Source organism: Leopardus geoffroyi, chromosome D4 (assembly GCF_018350155.1).
Source record: "Leopardus geoffroyi isolate Oge1 chromosome D4, O.geoffroyi_Oge1_pat1.0, whole genome shotgun sequence".
In the NCBI taxonomy this organism is placed as follows: domain Eukaryota; kingdom Metazoa; phylum Chordata; class Mammalia; order Carnivora; family Felidae; genus Leopardus; species Leopardus geoffroyi.
In genome coordinates, this window is record NC_059342.1 from 56220924 (window position 1) to 56242705 (window position 21782).

The 21782-nt window shown below is 40.3% G+C and overlaps 1 protein-coding gene and 1 long non-coding RNA gene across 4 annotated transcripts in view; one reads left to right on the forward strand and one right to left on the reverse strand.

The window, feature by feature from the left end:
• Positions 1-4956: 4956 nt before the first annotated feature.
• On the reverse strand, positions 4957-6249 carry LOC123593539. Its single transcript, XR_006710370.1, has 2 exons — positions 5815-6249; positions 4957-5382 (listed from the first exon to the last, which is right to left on the reverse strand). It is a non-coding gene; the product is annotated as an uncharacterized LOC123593539 (long non-coding RNA).
• Positions 6243-21782, forward strand: part of UBAP1 (ubiquitin associated protein 1) — a 62480-nt gene continuing 46940 nt past the window's right edge. For 2 of the 3 annotated variants that reach the window (XM_045469558.1, XM_045469560.1), the window contains exon 1: positions 6243-6352. The gene's annotated coding sequence lies outside the window, so the exon portion shown is untranslated. Of the gene's footprint in view, positions 6353-8845; positions 8889-21782 lie in introns of all 3 variants that reach the window. The other variant, XM_045469559.1, reaches the window with a different exon arrangement.

Sequence of the window (21782 nt, forward strand, 5' to 3'; positions counted from 1 at the left end):
CCATTGGTGCCAGTCTCTACCTCCTTAAGCAGGGCAGCTATGTATGGTTGTGTACTTTGTGCTCATAAAAGTGCTTGGTTGAGGGGTCCACACAGACCCTGTGTGTGATTTTAACACAGAGAGGGTTAAAATCCAGCTGCACTCAATTTGCCAAGCTTTATCCCTGGCATAGCATCCACTCAGAAAGGATGATTTTTTTTTTTTTTTTTTTTTTTTTTTTTGCACAAAGCCACAGTTTAGCATAGTGGCTGGTCTTCAAGCTTGCTGACATTAACTATTATAATTGTCTGTTTATGATTGTCTTCCTCCAAAGATTCTTGATGACTGAAACCTGGTATTATTTAATCTTTGTTCCCACTGTAGCACTGGATTTGGTGTATAGTAGACCTCAGTGTATCAGCTGAATGATTATTAGAGACAGGGCTCTTTTATTTATATTTATTTATTTATTTATTTATTTATTTATTTATTTATTTATTTATTTTAAATATATGAAATTTATTGTCAAATTGGTTTCCGTACAACACCCAGTGCTCATCCCAACAGGTGAGACAGGGCTGTTTTAACTGAGGGACAGGATAGTCTACTCACACCATTTAAACAAATTTGATACAATTATCTTTTACTATTACCACTTACTATTAAGGAATTGTCTTTTATAACTCTTTCACAGGTGACTCTTACCAGGCTTCTTGCTCTTTTTTACTAGGTTTTCTCTTGCTTTTCATATCTGGTTCTCCATCTCTCTCTTTGATTCTGTGAACCACTCAATAACTTTTTGAGGTTGGTCATTATGTCTCTGTTTTGGGACCCATTCTCTGTTCTGAAAACTACATTTCCCGGCTCCTTTTGCCAGCTGCTAGCTAGATTCCAACGGTGAGAGGCAATGGCAGGAAACTGGAGGGCTGGAGGAAGGGAGAAGTCAGGGCAATTCTTCCTCTCTCTCTCACAGCTGTGACTTCTTCCAGTCACATCTTCCAGCAGTGACTGCGACCTTCTCTCTGGTTTCCACTTCCCCCACCTCCTTGGTTCCAAGTCCTGCTGCCCACCCCCTTCAGGCATGTCCTGCTCCCTTCAGAGCCACAATAAGAGTTTGCTGTGTATCTTTGCACTCTGTTACCTATGTTAAAATTATCTAAATCTACATTTATTTTTATTTTTTATTTAAATAAACTCTATGCCACATGTGGCGCTTGAACTCATGACCCCAAGATCAAGAATCACATGCTCCACCAACTGAGCCAGCCAGGCATTCTTCTAAACCTGTACTTATATCTATGTCTATATTTATATCTGTATGTCTAGCTGTTTCTTTTTTTATAAAAATGGATACAATAAGCATTATTCTATAACTGGCTTTTTACTTCACAATGTATTGTGATAGTCATTGCCATGCTGCTCTACAAAAATGGTTTCATCAATTTGTACTGCCATCAACAGTGTATAAATATGCTTATTTCTCCATCCGTGACAGCATTGGATATAATTAATCCTTTTAGCTTTTTCCAATTTGTTAGGTGAAAAATGGGGCCTTTTCCCATTTTTAAAAATTATCAGTCATGTTGGCTATCTTTGTATATGCTCACTAGCTATTTATTTGTTTCTTCTTTAGTGAATTGCCTCTTGACAAGTTATACCCATGTGTTTTTTAAAAAACTTTTATTTTGTGAGAGAGAGAGTGAGCATGAGTGGGAGAGAGGGGCAGAGGGAGGGAGAGAATCCCAAGTGGGCTCCGAGCAGTCATCACAGAGCCTGATGCAGGGCTCAAACTCATGAACTGCAAGATCATGACCTGAGCCGAAATCAGGAGTTGGTTTAACCAACTGAGCCACCCAGGTGCCCCATACCCATATTTTTCTATTCAACCATTTAATTAATTTATTTATTTGAGAGAGAGAGAGAGAGCGAGCAGGGGAGGGGCAGAGGGAGAGGGGCAGAGGAAGAGGGAGAAAGTCCCAAGCAGGTTCCAGGCTGTCAGCCCTGACTTGGGGCTCTATCCTACGAACTGTGAGATCATGACCTGAGCCAAAATTAAAAGTCAGGTGCTTAACTGACTGAGCCACCCAGGTGCCTCAAGATTTTATTTTTGAGTAATTTATACACCTAACATGGGGCTTGAACTTACAACCCCAAGATCATGAGTTGCACGCTTTACTGATTAAGCCAGCCAGGTGCTCCAAGACTTGAGTCCTTAATTGTTATCTTGAGCTTCTAGGGAGGGGCAAAGGGTTTCAACCTGACCCCCATGATTCTAAGGATTTATCCAGACTTTTCTCTTTAATTTCCCAGGAGAAAAGCTTCCAGTGACTTTATTTATAGCCTTAGAACTATTAAACCCAAGCCACGCCTCTTCGTACTTGCTCTCTCCAGCCTTATTTTCCTCTGCTCTCCTACATATACCCATACTGATTCTGAATTTTTGTGGAGCTTTCTTGAATCCATGCCTGTGCCTAAACTGCTTTGTTCTCATTGCTTTGGGCACCCTTCATTCTATCTGTCCTTTAAGGTCTAGCTTAAATCCTTCAATTTTCCATATAGTTCTCCTTTGTTTCTCAAGTCTACTCAGATTCTCTCCCCTCTCTACTTCTGAGGTATGCGATGTACTGCCTTGGGAACTCCATAATTTTCTGCCAGATACTATCATTTTCTGTACACCTGTCTGATTCCTTCACTTGACCTCCTTAAGGGTATCTCTGCAGACTCATGGTGTCTGGCATATGGTCCGACTAAGTAAATTCTGGATGGCTAAAGATTAAGAGCTGGTTGTCTTTCCTGTTTCTGCTCTTAGACACCCCAAAAGCCTCATTTATGAAGTGAAGGAGAAAGAAAAGGAAAAGTGGAAGGAGTGCAAGCTGATGCCCCTTGGCCTGGAGTGCTGCTTCTAGACAGCGGGTGTGCTGGCACCATCTAGGTGCATTGGGAAGGAAAGACACAGGGCAGGGGGAGTGGAGGACTGGTATCTTATTCAACCTCTTCTGACCCCAAGAGAATTACCATCAGCATTCACACATGGAAATTGTCAAGTATGAGTCACTTCTAGGAAGGTGAAGTATTTGTTTCTCCAGGAAATGTCCTTACTTCATTTCCATTTCTTAAGAAGGGGTTGTGTCTGGGGCACCTTGATGACTCTGTCAGTTGAGTGTCCAACTCTTGATTTCAGCTCAGGTCTTGATCTCAGGGTCATGAATTCAAGCCCTACATTGGGTTCCACGCTGGGTGTGGAGCCTACTTTAAAAAAATAAAATGAGTTGTGTCCATGGGGAACAGGCACACAGCAGGCTGGCTCAGGAGTAGAACACTGATCAATGTTTCTCAGGGATCAGAAACCTGATCCCTACTTAAAGCAAGAAGGGAGAGAAGGAAAAATTATTGGATCAGGAGACCTAGGCTGGTGGGGAAATCTCAGGAAGTCCTTATCTGATAGGGGAGGCATGTCTCTGGTCTCAGGGAGTCCTACTGTAAGAGGCACAGGCCCAGACCTCCAAAGGTTCTTCCCTTCCTAATCCTCCATGACACCACAGTCTTTCTTTTCTTTTCTTTCTTAGACATTTAAATTTTTTTTTTAAGTTTATTTATTTTGAGAGAGAGAAAGCGTGAGAGAAAGCCTGCACAAATGGGAGCAGGCAAAGAAAAGGAGACACAGAATCCTAAGCAGGCTCCATGCCATCAGCACAGAGCCCAATGAGGGGCTTGTACTCACTAACTGTGAGATCATGACCGGAGTCAAGATTAAGAGTCAGATGCTTAACTAATTTAGCCACTCAGGTGCCCGGCACCATAGTCTTCTAATTCCTTTTCTACTCCTCTTGTCACTACTTTTCCAAATCCTTCCCTGCTTCGTCTTCCTGTCAGTGTTCCAAAGGGTCCTATCCTCAGAAATTTTAATTAATCTGATTTTCCATTCTTCTAGCCAAACCTGTAAGAATTTGAGGTCAAAAACCTTAAAGTCATCCTTGAGTCCTTTCATTTCCATCGTGCATCGAATCTGGGAGCAAATTCTTACTGCGCTACCTTCAAAATGTACCCAGAACCGAGCTATTTCTAATCAGTTTCACTACTACTACAACTGTACAGTCCTACTTAGGACTATCATTTCCTGCTTGGAATACTGCGATAATTTTTAAATGGTCTTTCTTCTTACACTCTTGCCCTTCTTTAGCTTATGCTCAGTGAGTAGAGTGATCCTGCTAAAAAGATCATTTCCCTTCTCTGCTCACAACTTTCCAATGGCTTTCAGCTCACTTAGAGTGAAAGCCAAAGTCCTTAAAATGACCTAAAGGACCCTGTGTGATTTAGTCCCCTGTTACCTCTCTGACTTCATCTCCTCTTTGCTTACTCCATTCCAGCTACACTGGGCTGCATACTGTTCCTAGAACATAGAAGGTGAGCTTCCACTTCAGGATCTCTTATTTGATGTTCCCTTCAGTTGGCATTTTCTACTCCTAAGTATCTGCAAATCTTTCACTTCCCTCAATTTTTAACTCAGATATCACCTTTCCCTGGCCATCCTTTATAAATTTCAACCTTGAATACCTTTTTATCTCCTTTCCTCTGCTTTATTTTTTCTTCTTAACACCTATCACCATTATTATTAGTCATTTTCCTCTCAAATATAAGCTCTGTGAGAGCAGGGATTTTTTGGGGAGGGGTCTCTTTTATACACTGCTCTATCCCCAGTGCATAGAACAGTGCCTGGTATACTGCAGGCAGTCAGGAAATGCTTGTTGAATTATGAGTGAAAAGTTTGATTGTTCAAGAAGTATCAGTATACTACACATATATACTCCTTGCCTCCTTTTAATTTCCAAGTTTACATTCCCTCCTGGACATCTCTCTGGAAAATTTGCCATCATCTTAATTTGGACAGCCGAACTCACTATTATCTCCTCTAGCACTTCAGTAAACCTTACTTTTTTTTTTTTTTTTTTGTTTATGTTTAAAAAAGACCCCCAGAACTTGCTTTTTCTTATGATTTATTCTCCCATGATTTATTCTCCCTCCCATTCTCTACATGGGAGTGTTGTTGAGTTAATCCCTTCAATCTTGGTTCAGTTCATTCCCTGGTCTCCATCCCTGCTGTCTCTGCTTTACTTCAGGTGTGAATCTTTTACTCAGTGCAGAAGTCTGCCCTGTAGTCTGCAGTCCATTTTATTCACTGCTACCATTTAAATTCTCCTGATGAAGAGCTTTGTTCCAGTAGTCTTCCACAAGCCTTCTGTGGCTGCCCATTATTTGTTGAATTAAGTAGGCAAATAATCCAGAATCGACGATTTGCTATTCTTTGCTTATTTTAACTTCCCCCTTCTGGAATGCCCACTTTCTTTCATTGTGAGTTAAAACCGCTGCACCCTTCAAAGTACAAACGGTATCTTCTCTGGAGCTCTGAAGAGAAAACAGGGCTGAAGAATTAGGTATGAGAGCACACACATTCTTTATGTACCCAGAAAGTGTAGAGATGTGAACCTTTTCTGATCCTCCAGCCAAAAGCCATTTTGTCCAGAGCAATTAACGCACCTGTTAGGCCATTATCATTCTCTGATTTTTCCTCGAGTTAACTGTGCTTCTATTTCTCTCACCAAAAAGGAACTTTCGGGAACAAAGATTCATCTCACGCAGTTATGAATCCTCCATGCACCGAATTTCAAGAGACATCCAATAAATGCACAAGGCAGTCAATATTTGGGATTGGATTACCTAGTTTAAATCGTTGAATGTCACAATTGGAGGAAGATTTAGAGGTCATCTTTCAACCCAATCTTTGTAAATGGGGAAAGTGAGGTCCGGAAAGGGTAGGACTTGTGCCGGGTCACTGACCTGCTACCAGAAGCCAGACATTCTCATTCCCCAGTAGGTCTCATTGGTAAGTCTTTGTGCGTCCCTTCACGATTCGAGGCTCTCAGATTCCCTCCTGGGCCGCTTCTCCAGCCTCTACGCCTTAACCTCTGAGTGACTCCCCCCACCTCCCTTCCCTTTCTCCCTTATGGGTCAGCAAGGTCCACTCGTTCCAATTGCAGCGGTCCAGGCAACTAGAGTTGTTTGGCAGAAGAGAGATTAGTTACGTCACCGTCGACTCCTCCCATTGGCCCAGGGAGGGTGGAGCGCGGCGCCTTGACGTCCGACGCCCAAAGGGGCGGAGTGGTGAGGGGAAGGAGGAGGGAAGTAGGACTTCAACATGGCGGCTGTGGTACTGGCAGTGGCTTCGGTGACGGCCTGGCCCCGGGCGGGCAGAGTTGGAGGTGGTGGCGTTCGCTCTCCCTAGAGGCCGTCAGGAGCTCAGCGGGGACCGAGCCTGGAAGGCCGGCCGGCGCCAGCACCTTTCGGCTTCTGGGACGGCGGCGGCAGCGGCGTTCAGGTGAGGGGGGCCTCCCGCTGGGAGAAGGGGAGAGGGGCGGAGTTGGGGGAGGGGACCGGTACCGGGAGACGGATGGGGGAGGGTTCCTTGGGAAGAGGTTGGAGGCCGAGCCGGAAGAAAGGAGCTATAGCTGAGGAGTGGGAGGGAGAAGGGGCTAGAAATTGGTGACTTGGGAGGATTCTGGGAGAAAGGTCGGAGTGAGGGGACCCGAGTTGAAGGGGCGGAAGGCAGATGGGATGCGGAAAATGAGTTCGGATTAAGGGAACTAATACCTTACTGAAAGGCGCAGTAGATGTCTATCTGGCTGGAGTAAGAGCTCTGTGGGAATTAGAGGATGTCGGGGAGGAGGATCCAGGTTTTAGTAAAGAAGGTGAGTGATCTGGAGTTGAGGGTGAGCTGGGGAAGTGAGATGCAGATTTAGTTCTCCCTGAGCCGTTGAGATTAGGGAGTAAGGGAGGAAACCAGAGCCTGGGTGAAGGGCCTTTGGGGATATCTTTGACATTGTCTGGCCTTCCCCAGTATATTTGTCTTGCCTCTTTTGTTTATTTCTTGGGTGGAGACTTACCTGTATAGTCCACCTGGGCCTCAGAAACAGTCCCAAATCTTTCCTGTGGAACATCAAGTTATACTTCATTTATTTGATCTCTACCAGGGATCTCTGACTTTGGATTGTCTCCACACGTACTTGTTTCCAGACTGGTCTTTTAAAAGTATGGCTGGGCATGAAAATGCATTTTATATTAAACTGAAGTGAAAATTTGAGAGTTTTAAAATAACATGCAGTGTTAGAAAACCAGATTGGGCAATTTAGTTGACTATTAAATACTTTCTGTTCTAACCCCACTTACTAGTGTTTTCTCTCTTTCCTCAGTTATAATTATTAGCATTTGAGAAATTGGATAGACATGATGGATGTTTCTCTTTGGAATTTTGTCATATTTGATGGTGGGAAAAACAGGGTACTTAGTCTTTAGTGATAGCTAGTTCTTTCTTGTTACTGTCCCAAACTAGTTAAACTGAAAGTTTATGTATTGTGTTATAACAAAAAATGTGAAGTGTTCAAAGTCTAAAAGAATTACATTCTCTGCATTAACCTATAAAGTGGAATTTTAGAAATTAAATTTTTATTTCTAATCCATTCTATTTAGCTTTTCTGTTATTCATTTAACATTTAATGCGTGCTCTGTGTTGCATTAAGAGTCATTCTCATTATGGAAATGGGAAAATTAATGTTTCTCTAATGATCATCTCTATCACTGCACAGCAAATAACTTACTTGCTATGGCCTCATTGGAAGAAAAGGGTTACTTTAGAAATAAAGACAGTGGAAGAAAATTAAAGTTTGTGGATGTAAGAAGTTTCTGAATTTTTCTTTGGTTTAGAATTTGGCTCATGACCTCATCATGACATTTTGTGTGTGTCTGAAAGATTTTATTATTTACATTATTTTTATTGACATAAAAAAAATCCTTTTTAAAAGTAGTATCTACACAAATGTGGGGCTTGAACTCACAACCCTGAGATCAAGAGTCTCATGCTCTACCAACTGAGCCAACCAGGTGCCCCTGAAAGATTTTATTTAAAAAAAATTTTTTTTAAAGTTTAATAGAGTGAGCGAGGTGGGGTGGGGCAGGGGGCGGGCAGAGAGAGGGAGAGAGAGAGAGAGAAAGAGAGAGAGAGAATTCCAAGCAGGCTCTGCATTTTCAGTGCAGAGCCCAACAGGCTTGAACTCATGAACCATGAGATCATGACATAAGTCAAAACCAAGAGTTGGACGCTCAACTGACTGAGCCACCCAAGCACCCCTGAAAGATTTTATTTTTTATTTTGGTTTTGAAGGAGACGGTATCCTGAAGTGATAATATTAGGTCTGTAGACAGTCATCACTGGTTATTCATATTTCTCAGATTGGCAAATGTTAAGTTTATTTTGTGCGTCTTTTCTTTTACATCTTGAATGTGATAAGGTGTTTAAAATGATGATTCCTGAAATTTAATTCAGTGACTAAAATCCTCTTGAGTATTTTCAGCATTACAAATGTATTTTCATTATCCCACAGTGTAGATGGCCTGTATTATAAATTTCCCCGATCTCTAATTAAATTGAATAGTTTGAGTTTTTTTTTTTTTAAAGTAAGCTCTATGCTCAAGGTGGGGCTTGAACTTGAACTCGTGACCTTGAGATCTAGAGTTGTGTGCCCTACTGACTGAGTCACTCAGGTGTTGCTGTTTTGAGATTTTCTTTTTTTAAGTTTATTTATTTTGAGAGAAAGTGTGAGTGGGGGAGGAGCAGAGAGAGAGGAGAGAGCCAGAATGCCAAGCAGGCTGTGGGCTTTCAGTGTGGAGCCCAGTGTGGGGCTTGACAAACCCATGAACTGGGAGATCATGACCTGAGCTGAAGTCAGATGCTTTAACCAATTGCCACCCTTCTGCCCCTCCTGTTTTGAGATTTTTAACATGTAGATTATTTTAACTGTAAACTTTTTTCCCACAGGCAAACCAAAAAATCCCAATACCATCAATTCATCATTGATCCGGTAATTTTTCTTTAGACAGGCTTTTTCAGGAAATGTAAAAAGTGGTATGTAGTACCTTAAATATTAAATAGCTTTTATTTAGAATCAAAAACTTGAATTAAATCTTAGAAATCAGATGAGTTTATATTTTGGCATAACTTGGGAATCCCTGCTTCTATATCATGAAGATAAGTGAAAATCTATTTTTTCCATAATCTAATAAAGGAAAGAGCCTTTCAGTTAAAGGAAGACGTAGGCAGGTATTCCTCTTCTAACCGGTAGTGCACAATTTTGTAATATTGGAAATGATTTGAATTAAGAGTAATATTTTCCTATCAGTTGAGAGTTGAATTTTAGGTTTTAAAATTTTTAGGTGAGATTAGCAAGATTTATAAAGGGAAGTGTGCTAACACTGGGACTGTGCTAATGAGGTAGGCATTGTTAAACACTTGACATAATCTCTTAATCTTTGCAATTTGCAGTAATCTCTAATCTTTGATTAGGTAGGCAGTTTGTGATACACATACGTTTTAGGTGTTGAGGAAATTGAGGATCAGTGAAGTTGAGTAATTTAAGGTTACAGCTATAAAATGGTAGAGTCTGGATTTGGACTCAGATTTGTTCAACTTCAATGCCCAAACTACATCTGCTACACTTTCATCCCTCTTAGGCAGTCACAGGGCCATTTCATTTCCTATAAAGTAAATTTAAAGTATAGCCACTATTTTTATTTATTTATTTATTTATTCATTCATTCATTCATTCATTCTTTAAAAAATTTTTTTTAAATGTTTATTTTTGAGAGAGAGACGGAGACAGAGGATGAGAGGGGGAGGGGCAGAGAGAGTGAGACAAAGAAGTCAAAGCTATTTAAAACTACTTGTTCTCTTTGTAGTATAGTGTAACTGGAATGATAAATAGTTCATTAAAATTTTAGTCATTAAGATGTCATTAGTACTTGAGGAGGAAATGAATACCTGAATATTTTGTACTTAACGAAATAAACTGGATAAACTGGGTAAGAGACTAAGTTTTCTTATTTCTATTGTTGTGTCAGGTTGGATTCAGTTCATTAAGGGCCAAAATTTGTATCTGGCAGTAGTCCGCATGTGTTCTCATAATTCTGGATTGGTCATTATCAGTTGCTTAATTGCTTACCAAACACTTTTAATGTTTGAGTCACTGAGTTGGCTCATGGTATTTGTGCATCTTGTGGTTACTGAGTCAAGAGCCAGCAGTATGTGTTTTGGTTTCCTCACTTCCTCCACAACACTTGATATTGTCAGACTTTTAAATTTTTTTCTAATCTGGTGGGTTTGAAATGGTATCTGTTTGGTTTTTATTACGTTTCCTTAAGTTGAGCCTCCTTTCATATATTCATTCATTATTTGTGCTTCTTTCATGAAGTGTGTGTTCAAGTTCTTTGCCAATTTCTTGTTTCTTTTTCTGATTGACTTTTAAGACTTCTTTATATATGTAATTTTGTATACTAATTATTTGCTAACTACGGGCTACAAATAATCTGTTTTCAATTTGTGACTTTTCATCTCTTTATAGTCTTGGTATTAGAAAAGTTCATAATTTTAATGAATTGAAATTTTCAGCTTTTTATAGTTTGTGCTTTTTTTTTTTTTTTTAATTTTTTTTTTTTCAACGTTTATTTATTTTTGGGACAGAGAGAGACAGAGCATGAACGGGGGAGGGGCAGAGAGAGAGGGAGACACAGAATCGGAAACAGGCTCCAGGCTCTGAGGCATCAGCCCAGAGCCTGACGCGGGGCTCGAACTCACGGACTGCGAGATCGTGACCTGGCTGAAGTCGGACGCTTAATCGACTGCGCCACCCAGGCGCCCCTAGTTTGTGCTTTTTATATCATATTTAGGAAACCTTTCTCTGCCAGACATGCTATATGTTTGTAATTTTTTTTTTTTTTTTATTTTAAGTAATCTCTATCCCAGCACTGGGCTCAAACTCATGACCCCTAGATCAAGAATTACATGTTCTACAACCTGAGCCAGTCAGGCGCCCTAGTGCCTGAAGTATTGTAAAGCAAATCTCAAACTTTCCTGTAAATACATTGTTACGAACCTTTGTTAAGGCTTTCTTTTAAAAACATAACCATCATGCTATTATCACATTGAACAATTAGTAATTCCTTAATATAATGTCATCTATATTCAGATTTCTCTTATTGTGTTAAAAATGTCACTTTACAGGCAGTTTGTTCCATTCACAGTTCAGATAAGGTCTGTATTTATCACTTATTTGGCTTTCATGTCTAAGGGTTTTTTTATTATATGATAATTATTCTCTTTTCATATGATTGATTCATTGGAGAAACCAGGCCATTTGTCCTGTAGGTATCCTATGTACATTCTCGTGTTTCTTTTCACTTGCTCCTCTATTTTTTGTAAACTAATAGAAGCTTGATTTAATTCATGTTTTTTATTTTTATTTATTTATTTAAACAATTCTTTTGTTAAAAAAAATTTTTTTTTAATGTTTGTTTATTTTTGAGAGACAGAGCATGAGTAGGGGAGGAGCAGAGAGAGAGGGAGACACAGAATCCAAAGCCGGCTCCAGGCTCTGAACTGTCAGCACAGAGGCTGATGCAGGGCTCGAGCCCACAAACTGTGAGATCATGACCTGAGCCGAAGTTGGATGCTTAACCGACTAAGCCACCCAGGTGCCCCTTTATTTTTATTTTTTGACAGTAAGGGGAACAGCACATAGGTGGTGCTCTGTACTTTCGTTTACATCACACAAGGAGGTATGTAATGAATGGTTGTCCCACTTTTAGTGATTTTAGTGGTTTAGTTGTTAGTTGTTCAGATGGTGTCAGTGTGATCCTTATATTATAAAATTCCCTATAAATCTTTACTTAATAGTTTAGAATTCACTGATGATACTTGAATCAGTTATTTAATTAGAAGTTTTGAAATTGTATCATCGTGCTATTTCTGTCATATTTATGTTTTTGAAGTATTGTTCTTTTCTAAAGAGCTTTCCCTTAGTAGCAGGCTTATGCTGAAGTTTAGTTCCTATTGAAAGGGGTGGATGAGCACACTTACCATGATGAGCACTGAGTAATGTATTGAATTGTTGAGTCACTGTATTGTACACCTGAAACTGATATAGCACTATGTTAACCATACTGGAATTAAAATAAAAACAATAAAAAGAAAAAAATAAAAAGGACAAATGCTTTGTTCTTTTAATTACCAATTTCAGAGTAAAGAGTTAGTATAACAGGGGTGCCTGGGTGGCTCAGTTGGTTAAACCTCTGACTTTGGTTCAGGTCATGATCTTGCAGTCTGTGAGTTCCAGCCCCACGTCGGGGCTGTCTGTGCTGTCTGTGCTGACAGCTGTGAGCCTGGAGCCTGCTTTGGATTCTGTGTCTCCCTCTCTCTCTGCCCCTCCCTCATTCATGCTCTGTCTCTCTCTCTCTCTCTCTCTCTCAAAAATAAACATTAAAAAAAAATTTAAGGGGCGCCTGGGTGGCGCAGTCGGTTAAGCGTCCGACTTCAGCCAGGTCACGATCTCGCGGTCCGTGAGTTCGAGCCCCGCGTCAGGCTCTGGGCTGATGGCTCAGAGCCTGGAGCCTGTTTCCGGTTCTGTGTCTCCCTCTCTCTCTGCCCCTCCCCCGTTCATGCTCTGTCTCTCTCTGTCCCAAAAATAAATAAACGTTGAAAAAAAAAAATTAAAAAAAAAAAAGATTATAACAGTAGTCTCTTATGGTAGGTTATTTTTGGGGTTTTCAATTTTTTTTGACTGTTGGTTTTCTAAGGATCTTTTCTTTGATTATTATAAACTTGGGGATTTATACCATGTGTTTGAAATAGTTATAGTCATTCTTTTTTTTTTTTCTTAAGATTTTGTTTTTAAGTAATTAAAAAAAAAAAAAAAGATTTTAAGTAATCTCTATACCTGGTGTGGGACTTGAACCCACAACCCTGAGATCCAGGAGTTGGATATTTTACCTGTAGCCATTTTGATGTACAAGTTGTTTCATCTTTGATCAACCCTAACCATTTCAGGTTGGTAGCTTTTTCATATGAACTGTAATTTTTTTTTAAAGTTTTATTTATATAAGTAATCTCTACACCCAACATGGGGCTTGAACTCACGACCCCAGGCGCTTCTGCCTGAACCAACCAGGCGCCCCATGAACTATAAATCTTTGAAAGATAGAGGTGCCTGGTGGCTCTGTCGTTTGGGCGTCCAGCTTTGGCTCAGGTCATGGTCTCGTGGTTCGTGGGTTCGAGCTAAGGGCTTGACTCTGTGTCAGACTCTGGGCTGACAGGTCAGAGCTTGGAGCCTGCTTTGGATTCTGTGTCTCCCTCTCTCTCTCTCTGCCCCTTCCCCACTTGTGTTTGGTCTCTCTCTCAAAAATAAATAAACATTAAAATATTTGAAAGATGGGGCGCCTGGGTGGCTCAGTCGGTTAAGCGGCCAACTTCGGCTCAGGTCACCATCTCGCGGTCTGTGCGTTCGAGCCCCGCGTCGGGCTCTGTGCTGACAGTTCGGAGCCTGGAGCCTGTTTCAGATTCTGTGTCTCCCTCTCTCTGACCCTCCCCCATTCGTGCTCTGTCTCTCGCTGTCTCAAAAATAAACGTTAAAAAAAAAAAATATTTGAAAGATGTCTTTCATACACAACAGATGACCCAGGTTAATCTTACAAATTCTTCCTGTACATGTGAAAATAACCATTTCTCTAAGAATTAATGCAGAAATGATATTGAGAACTCAAAATGTAGATGCTAGGGATGCTCAACGATAGTGTCTTTTTGCTTCTACATTTTAATTTATTTTGAAGTTAAAAAACTTTATTTTTTTAAGTAGGCTCCACACACTTGAATTTGCAACCCTGAGATCAGGAGTCACATGCTGTACCGACAGAGCCATCCAGGCACCCCTACAGACATTTTTAAAATAACAAGTTTAGGGGCACCTGGGTGGTTCATTTGGTTGAGTGTCTGACTCTTGATTTTGCTCAGGTCATGATCCCAGGGTTGAGCCCATATCCGGCTCCGTGCTGAGTGTGGAGTCTGCTTAAGATTCTGTCTCTCTGTCCCTCTCTCTCTCCCCTGCTCCCCCTCTCCCCATCTCTGCCTCTCCCCCCCACCCCCACTCTCCCTCGAATCCGTGAACTGTGAGATGATGACCTGAGCCAAAGTTGGATGCTTACCCAACTGAACCACTCAGGTGCCCCTTGAGTTCTCTTTATGATGAGGTTGTAAATTACCAATCTAATTTCTTTAATAGATATAGGGCTATTTTTGTTTCTTTCTTCTGTAGTGATCTTTGGCAGTTTGTGGTTTTTATGAAATTGGTTCATTTCAGCCAGATTGCCAGACTTGGCATAAAATTGTTTTGATATGGTATTCTGTTTTAATCTTTGTAAATGTGTATGGTCTCTTTCATTCTTGATAGCAGTAGTTTTCTTTTTTTTTTTCTTTTTTTTTTCTGATAAGCCTTGCCCAGGGGGTTTATCAATTTAATTAACCTTTGTAAAGAATCACCTTTAGGTTTTAGTTTTCTCTTTGTTTTTCTTCGTTTTATTTTAATATTTTTAAGGCTTACCCATTTATTTTTGAGAGAGTGCTTTTGCATTTCAGGGGAGCAGGGCAGAGAGAGAGGGGGACAGTGAATCTGAAGCAGGCTCTGCATTGACAACAGAGACCTTCGTGCTGGCCTTGAATTCAGAAACCACGAGATCATGACCTGAGTCAAAGTCAGACGCTTAACCAACTGAGCCACTAAGCCTTATTTTATTTTATTTTTCTTTGAAAGAGAGAGAGGGGGAATGTGTAAGTGGGGCAAAGGGGGAGAGAGAGAGAAGAGAGTCTTAAGCAGGCTCTACATTCAGCACGGAGTCTGACTCGGGGCTTGATCCCACAACCCTGGGATCATGGCCTGAGCTGAAATCAAGAGTCAGTCATTCAACTGATGGAGCCACCAAGTGCGCTTCTGTTGTTATTTAGAAATGAATTGGTGCTTTCTTTTTTGAAAAAATCATGTATTTATCTGTTTTGAGAGAAATAGTGAGTGAGGAAGGAGCAGAAGGAGATGGGGAGAGAGAGAAACCCAAGCAGGCTACTGCTGTCAGTGTGGAGCCTGATGTGGGGCTTGGCCTCAGGTTTTAAGGTTTATCCATTTATTTTTGAGAGAGTGCATGAGTGTAGGGGGAGGGCCTAGAGAGAGAGAGGAACAGTGGATCTGAAGTGGGCTCTGCCCTGACAGCAGAGATCCTAGTGTGGGCCTTGAACTCAGGAACCATGAGGTCATGACCTGAGCCAAAGTCAAGAGTCAGATGTTTAACTGACTGAGCCACGCAGGCACCCTGTATTTATTTTTTGAAAGAGAAGTAGAAAGAGCGCTCACCAGTGGGAGTTGGGGGAGGGGCAGAGATAGAGGAGAGAGAATCCTAACCCACCTCGACTCAGGGCTTGATCCCATGAACCATGAGATCGTGGCCTTAGCTGAAATCAAGAGTTGGATGCTGAACAAACTGAGCCACCCAGGCACCTCAGAATTGATGCTTTCTTATTTGAAATCAGTGGTGTTCTGAGTTTTAATGTCGGCCTAATCAACTATGGTTTTGTTGTGCTACAAGCAGGTTTCCAAACTGCCTGTGTTGCTTTTGGTGCTAATATTTCCCATATTCCTGGAAATCATATACACCCTTTACATTATAGGTAAGTTAGCTGGATTGTACGTAGTTGGATAATTTATCCATTGTGTTAGAGTTGACAAAATTGTTACAGAGGTGAGAAATTTTAAAGATTTATGCTTACATTTAATTGGAAGTAATTCTATACGACATATAGTCCACATGTTGAACTTTCATATTTGGAATGTCTTTTTTTTTTTTAAGTTTAAAAAATTTTTTAAAAATGTTTATTCATTTTTGAGAGAGGGAAAGAGAGAGAGAGAGTGTGAGCAGCAGAGAAAGAGGGAGATATAGAATCTGAAGCAGGCTCCAGGCTCTGAGCTGTCAGCACAGAGTGCAACACGGGGCTTGAACCCACGGACTGAGAGCCCGACCTGCATGAGCCAAAGTCAGATGCTTAACTGACTGAGCCACCCAGGCGCCCCTTTAATGTTTGTTTATTTTTGAGAGAGAGGGAGGGAGACACAGAATCCGAACCAGGCTCCAGGCTCTAAATTGTCAGCACAGAGCCTGACTCCAGCTCAAACTCCGGAACCGAGAGATCATGACCTGAGCTGAAGTCGGATGCTTAACCAATTGAGCCACCCAGGTGCCCCCTTTTCTTTTCTTTTGAAAACACAGGTTTGCCTATTTTATCTATCTATCTATCTATCTATGTATCTATCAATCAATCAATTACCCAGGCACCTGGGATATTATTAAGTAACTTTGTTCCAGTAATCTGGTAAGATTTGATTCTCTATTTGACATGGATATGAAAAGGTTGTACTGTATATATATATATTTTAAAATGGACATAGTCCACTATATTGAAGTTTTAGTGATGTGCTGTGATTTTTTTTTTAGTCTAAATTAGTATATATACCAGTATCTTCATTCTTTTTAAAAGTTTATTCAACTTTTAATGATGGTGGGAGAAGAAACTTAGTGAAATATGTTTTTTTTTTTATAATTTTTTTTTTCAACATTTATTTATTTTTGGGACAGAGAGAGACAGAGCATGAACGGGGGAGGGGCAGAGAGAGAGGGAGACACAGAATCGGAAACAGGCTCCAGGCTCTGAGCCATCAGCCCAGAGCCCGACGCGGGGCTCGAACTCACGGACCGCGAGATCGTGACCTGGCTGAAGTCGGACGCTTAACCGACTGCGCCACCCAGGCGCCCCGAAATATATTTTTTTAAATGTTTGTTTATTATTTTGAGAGAGAGATACAGAGTGTGAGCAGGGGAGGGGCAGAGAGAGGGAGACACAGAATCCGAAGCAGGCTCCAGGCTCTGAGCAGCCAGCACAGAGCCCGACATGGGGCTTGAACTCATGACCCATGAGATCATGACCTGAGCCGAAGTCAGACGCTGAACAGACTGAGCCACCCTGGCACCCCGGAATATTTTCTTATTATTTGAAGGATGATAGACTTTTGATTATTTTCCAGGAGAGTTGCAAAAGATTTAGTACCTAAGTATGCTGAAATCACATATTTAACCTTTATAGAGAATTTTCCATTTGATTGCCAGGAACTCATAAGTCAATATAAAAATAAATGGGTTTTGGGTCACCTGGATGGCTCAGTTGGTTAAGTGTCTGGCTCTTGGTTTCAACTCAGATCGTGATCTGAGTTATGGGTTCAAGCCCCAAGTTGGGCTCTATGCTGGCAGTGTGGAGCCTGCTTGGGATTCTCTTTCTCTCCCCGCCGCCTCTTTTTCCTCCCCTCCCCCACTCACGTGCTCTCTTGCAAAAATAAGTAAATAAACAAAAATAAATGGGTTTCAAAAAATTTAGAAAAATGAGTTTCTTACTGTAGGTGATGGTCTTTTGGAATCACCTTTCTTTGTTCTATAGAGTAAGTACAAGCCATTGAAATGTGGCTTTATTAAAATAAGATTTAGGAAGGTGAGGAAGTGTCAGTAGACGCTGGTAAGTAACTATTGCTTGTATTATGTTATTTAATCCTTATAATAACCCTCCTTAGATTCACTCCATTGTACTATTTAATTTCTAATATTACAAATCTTTTTTTTATTTGTAAGAAGAATATGTTAAGTTTTGTTACCAGATAGAAATTACAACCTATTTTGATAGATAACTGTAAAGTACCTAAGATTAATGAAAAGATCTGTGTGTTTTTTGTGTCTTTTTATTAGAAATCATTTCAGATTAAGGTTTCTAAGTTGTAAAATAAAGAAGGAAGATTCTGTTGTGTACAGTGGTTTCCTCCCCCACCCGCCATCCACAAGGGAATATGTTCTAAGACCCTCAGTGGATGCCTGAAACTGTGCAGTTGTCCAGTTTATATACAGATGGTCCCCAACTTATAATGGTTTGATTTACAATTTTTTGGTTTTATGATGTGAAAGCAATATGTTTTCAGTAGAAATCATACTTTGAATTTTGAATCGTGATTTTTTTCCCAGGTTATGGTATGATACTCTCTTATAATGCTGGGCAGTGATAGCCAGCTGCACCTCTCAGTCAGCCATGTGATCATGAGGGTAAACAGCTTATACGCTTATAACCATTTTGTACCCATACAGCTGTTTTTCACTTTCAGTACAGTATTCAATAAATTACATGAGATATTCAACACTTTATTATAAAATAGACTTTGTGTTACATTATTTTGTCCAAGTATATGCTAATGTAAAGTGTTGTGAGCACGTATAAGGTAGGCTCAGCTAAGCTATGGTGTTCAGTAGGTTAGGTGTATTAATTGTATTTGTGACAGGATTTTTTTTTCAATTTATGATGGTTTTATTGAGATGAAACACCGTAAGTTGAAGAAGATCTGTAGTAAGGTTTTTCTTATACATATATATGTATGAGCAATTTTATTTATTTATTCATCTTTTAAAAAATATTTTAAGTTATCTCTACACCCAACTTGGAGCTTGAACTCATAACCCTGGATCAAGAGTTGCATGCTCTACCAACAAAGCCAGCCAGGCGTTCTATGTATCTGGCTAGGTATGATCAGTTTTAATTTATAAATAAGGCACAGTAAGAAATTAACAACAATAATAAAAAATAAAATAGAACAATTATGTGAATGTGGTCTCTCTCTCTCAGTGTCTTATTGTACTGTACTCCCCCTTCTTGTGATCATGTGAGATGGATAAAATGCGTGATGAAATGAAGGGAGGTAAGTGTTGTAGGCATTGTGACTTACCATTAGGCTACTGATGAGGATCATCTGCTTTTATGAAGTTGTGCCATCTTTATATTGTTTGTTCCTTTAGTACTGCACAATATTCCCTTTGGGGTATAAGTTCTTGAGTTTGGTGAACAGGGCTCTGTTAGTTCTTTGTTTCCATGGGAAAAACCTTTCAGATTTCACATGACTCTAACAGAATGATGTAATCCACTGAGTATGAAGACTGTTGGAAGAACAGAAAAATTATGTTTGTGATTATTTCTCTCGGGTCAGATTCATAGCCCATGGTATGATGTTTAGCTTCCTTGTATAAAATACAAGTCAACCAATTATATTGTATTGGCTACTTGTAGAGTGAAATAGGGTTATTAGTGTTAAATAGTAAGCATTTTCTACTTAAAAAAGTGGGTGTGGACTGTGTGTACATATTGAATCATAGGCTCAACAAGTGGTTACATGTGTTTATATGCTGTCATAACTAAGAATTTGAATGAAGTCTTGCATTATTTTTATTATAAGAGCATAAAAGCTGCTGAAGTCCATAGTTATAAAAGAATATATCCAGACCCTTAATTCTGAAAAGGTTGTCAGAGATCATTTGTTCCAGGCTTCCTCTTTTTATGGAAGCAGTCCTGAATTCTTCTTTTCCCCCCAAAGATTTTGACAGGCTCTAAACCATCCCAAAGTGATGGAAAAATTAAGGCTAGAACTCATGTTTTTAACTGTCTGGAGTTCTCTTTCTCTCTTACATTCTGGCATGAGTTGTGATACGATTTTTTTTTTTTTTTTTTTTTTTTTTTTGAGAGAGTGTGAGAGGAGGGTGCAAGTGAGGGAATCCCATGAGGGACAGAGAGAGAAAGAGGGAGAGAAGTGGGGCCCACCCAAAGCAGGGCTTGAGATCACTGGATGCAGGGCTCATGGTCACCTGAAGGGGGGCTCGAACTCACCTGATGTGGGAATTGAACTCAAGAACTGTGAAGTCATGACATGAGTCAAAGTCATATGCTTAACCGACTGAGCCAAGCAGGCTCTCCGTGATGTGATTTTTGAAAGAGTTGGGGAGGAGATGACATTTTTGCTTCAGTTACTTCTTGAAATTATTTTTTTCCCAATGTTAATTCACAGTTGAAAGAATTGAATTGGTAAGATTGTGGCTGTATTTCCTTTTGGGACATTATACTTTTATTTTCCCCTTTTTTCCTTTTTATATTTTATTATATAAGTGCACATATATATATGTATATATATTAGGCTCCATGCCCAACTTGGGGCTTGAACTCATGACCTTGAGATCAAGACCAGCATACTCTACTGACTGAGGCAGCCAGGTTCCCCTATTTTTTACATTTTAAAAATTTATTTTTATTTTATTTTTTTATTTTTTATTTATTTTTTTTTTTTAATTTTTTTTTCAACGTTTATTTATTTTTGGGACAGAGAGAGACAGAGCATGAACGGGGGAGGGGCAGAGAGAGAGGGAGACACAGAATCGGAAACAGGCTCCAGGCTCTGAGCCATCAGCCCAGAGCCCGACGCGGGGCTCAAACTCACGGACCGCGAGATCGTGACCTGGCTGAAGTCGGACGCTTAACCGACTGCGCCACCCAGGCGCCCCAAAAATTTATTTTTATTTTTAAGTAATCTCTATACCCAGCATGGTGCTTAAACTTGTAACTCTGAGATCAGTTGTTGGATGCTCCACTGACTGAGCTAGTGAGGTGCCCCTGCGACATTGTACTTCTACTAAACTCTAAATCATGTTGAAGAAAATGTTAAATGAGGTGTAATGAATTGGTTAAGATACTGATTAAAAATTTCTAATTAGCTAATGCTTTATGTTATGACTCCCCATTCTAACTTGTAACTGTCAGCACTTTCTTGTTCTTACATTATGTTAGTCTCATAGGCCTTATGATTTCAGACTATTGGTAATTACAAAAATCATTCTTAACTTTTTCGTTTTAAGGGCATTGTTTTGTTTACTCATATTTATAAAATACATATTAGTTAGGAATATTATAGAATTATCCTATTTTCAGAAAGTTTAAGGGAAGAGGGCAAGGGAATATGAAAAGGCCTCCCTCCCTGCTAAAGATTAGATATGCTAGATGCTTGTAGAATTAAGAGGAACCCAGAGTTGATTCAGAGTTGAGGAAATCCTTATCTGGATTTTTCCTGACCCATTTTGAAATTAGTTGGAGTTTGTTAATTTTTAATTTTTAATTAATTTTTATTTTAGAGAAAGGAGCAGAGGGAGAGAGGGAATCTTTTTAATTTTTTTATTTTGAGAGAGAGAGTGTGAGGAGGGCAGGAGCAGAGAGAGAGGGAGAGACAGAGAATCTCAAGCAGGCTCCGTGTTGTCAGTGCAAAGCCCAATGCAGGGCTTGATCTCATGAACCCTGAGATCATGACCTGAGCCAAAATCAGGAGTTGGACGCTTAACCAGCTGAGCCACTCAGGCCCCCAAGAATTAGCTAGAATTCTTTTTTTTTTTTTAAAGTAAGCCTTTATTTTTTTTTTTCAACGTTTATTTATTTTTGGGACAGACAGAGACAGAGCATGAACGGGGGAGGGGCAGAGAGAGAGGGAGACACAGAATCGGAAACAGGCTCCAGGCTCTGAGCCATCAGCTCAGAGCCTGATGCGGGGCTCGAACTCACAGACCGAGAGATCGTGACCTGGCTGAAGTCGGACGCTTAACCGACTGCGCCACCCAGGCGCCCCAGCTAGAATTCTTAACTGCAGTTCTCATGAAAACAGATTGGGTCAGTAATTTACCTTGACAAATACTATATTTTTATGTACTGCTAATTGCTTTTTAAATTTTAGCAAGTTGAGGGGCGCCTGGGTGGCGCAGTCGGTTAAGCGTCCGACTTCAGCCAGGTCACGATCTCGTGGTCCGTGAGTTCGAGCCCCGCGTCAGGCTCTGGGCTGATGGCTCAGAGCCTGGAGCCTGTTTCCGATTCTGTGTCTCCCTCTCTCTCTGCCCCTCCCCTGTTCATGCTCTCTCTCTGTCCCAAAAATAAAAATAAACGTTGATAAATTTTAGCAAGTTGATACTCAGCTATAACCAGTTTGTATTAAACTATGTGA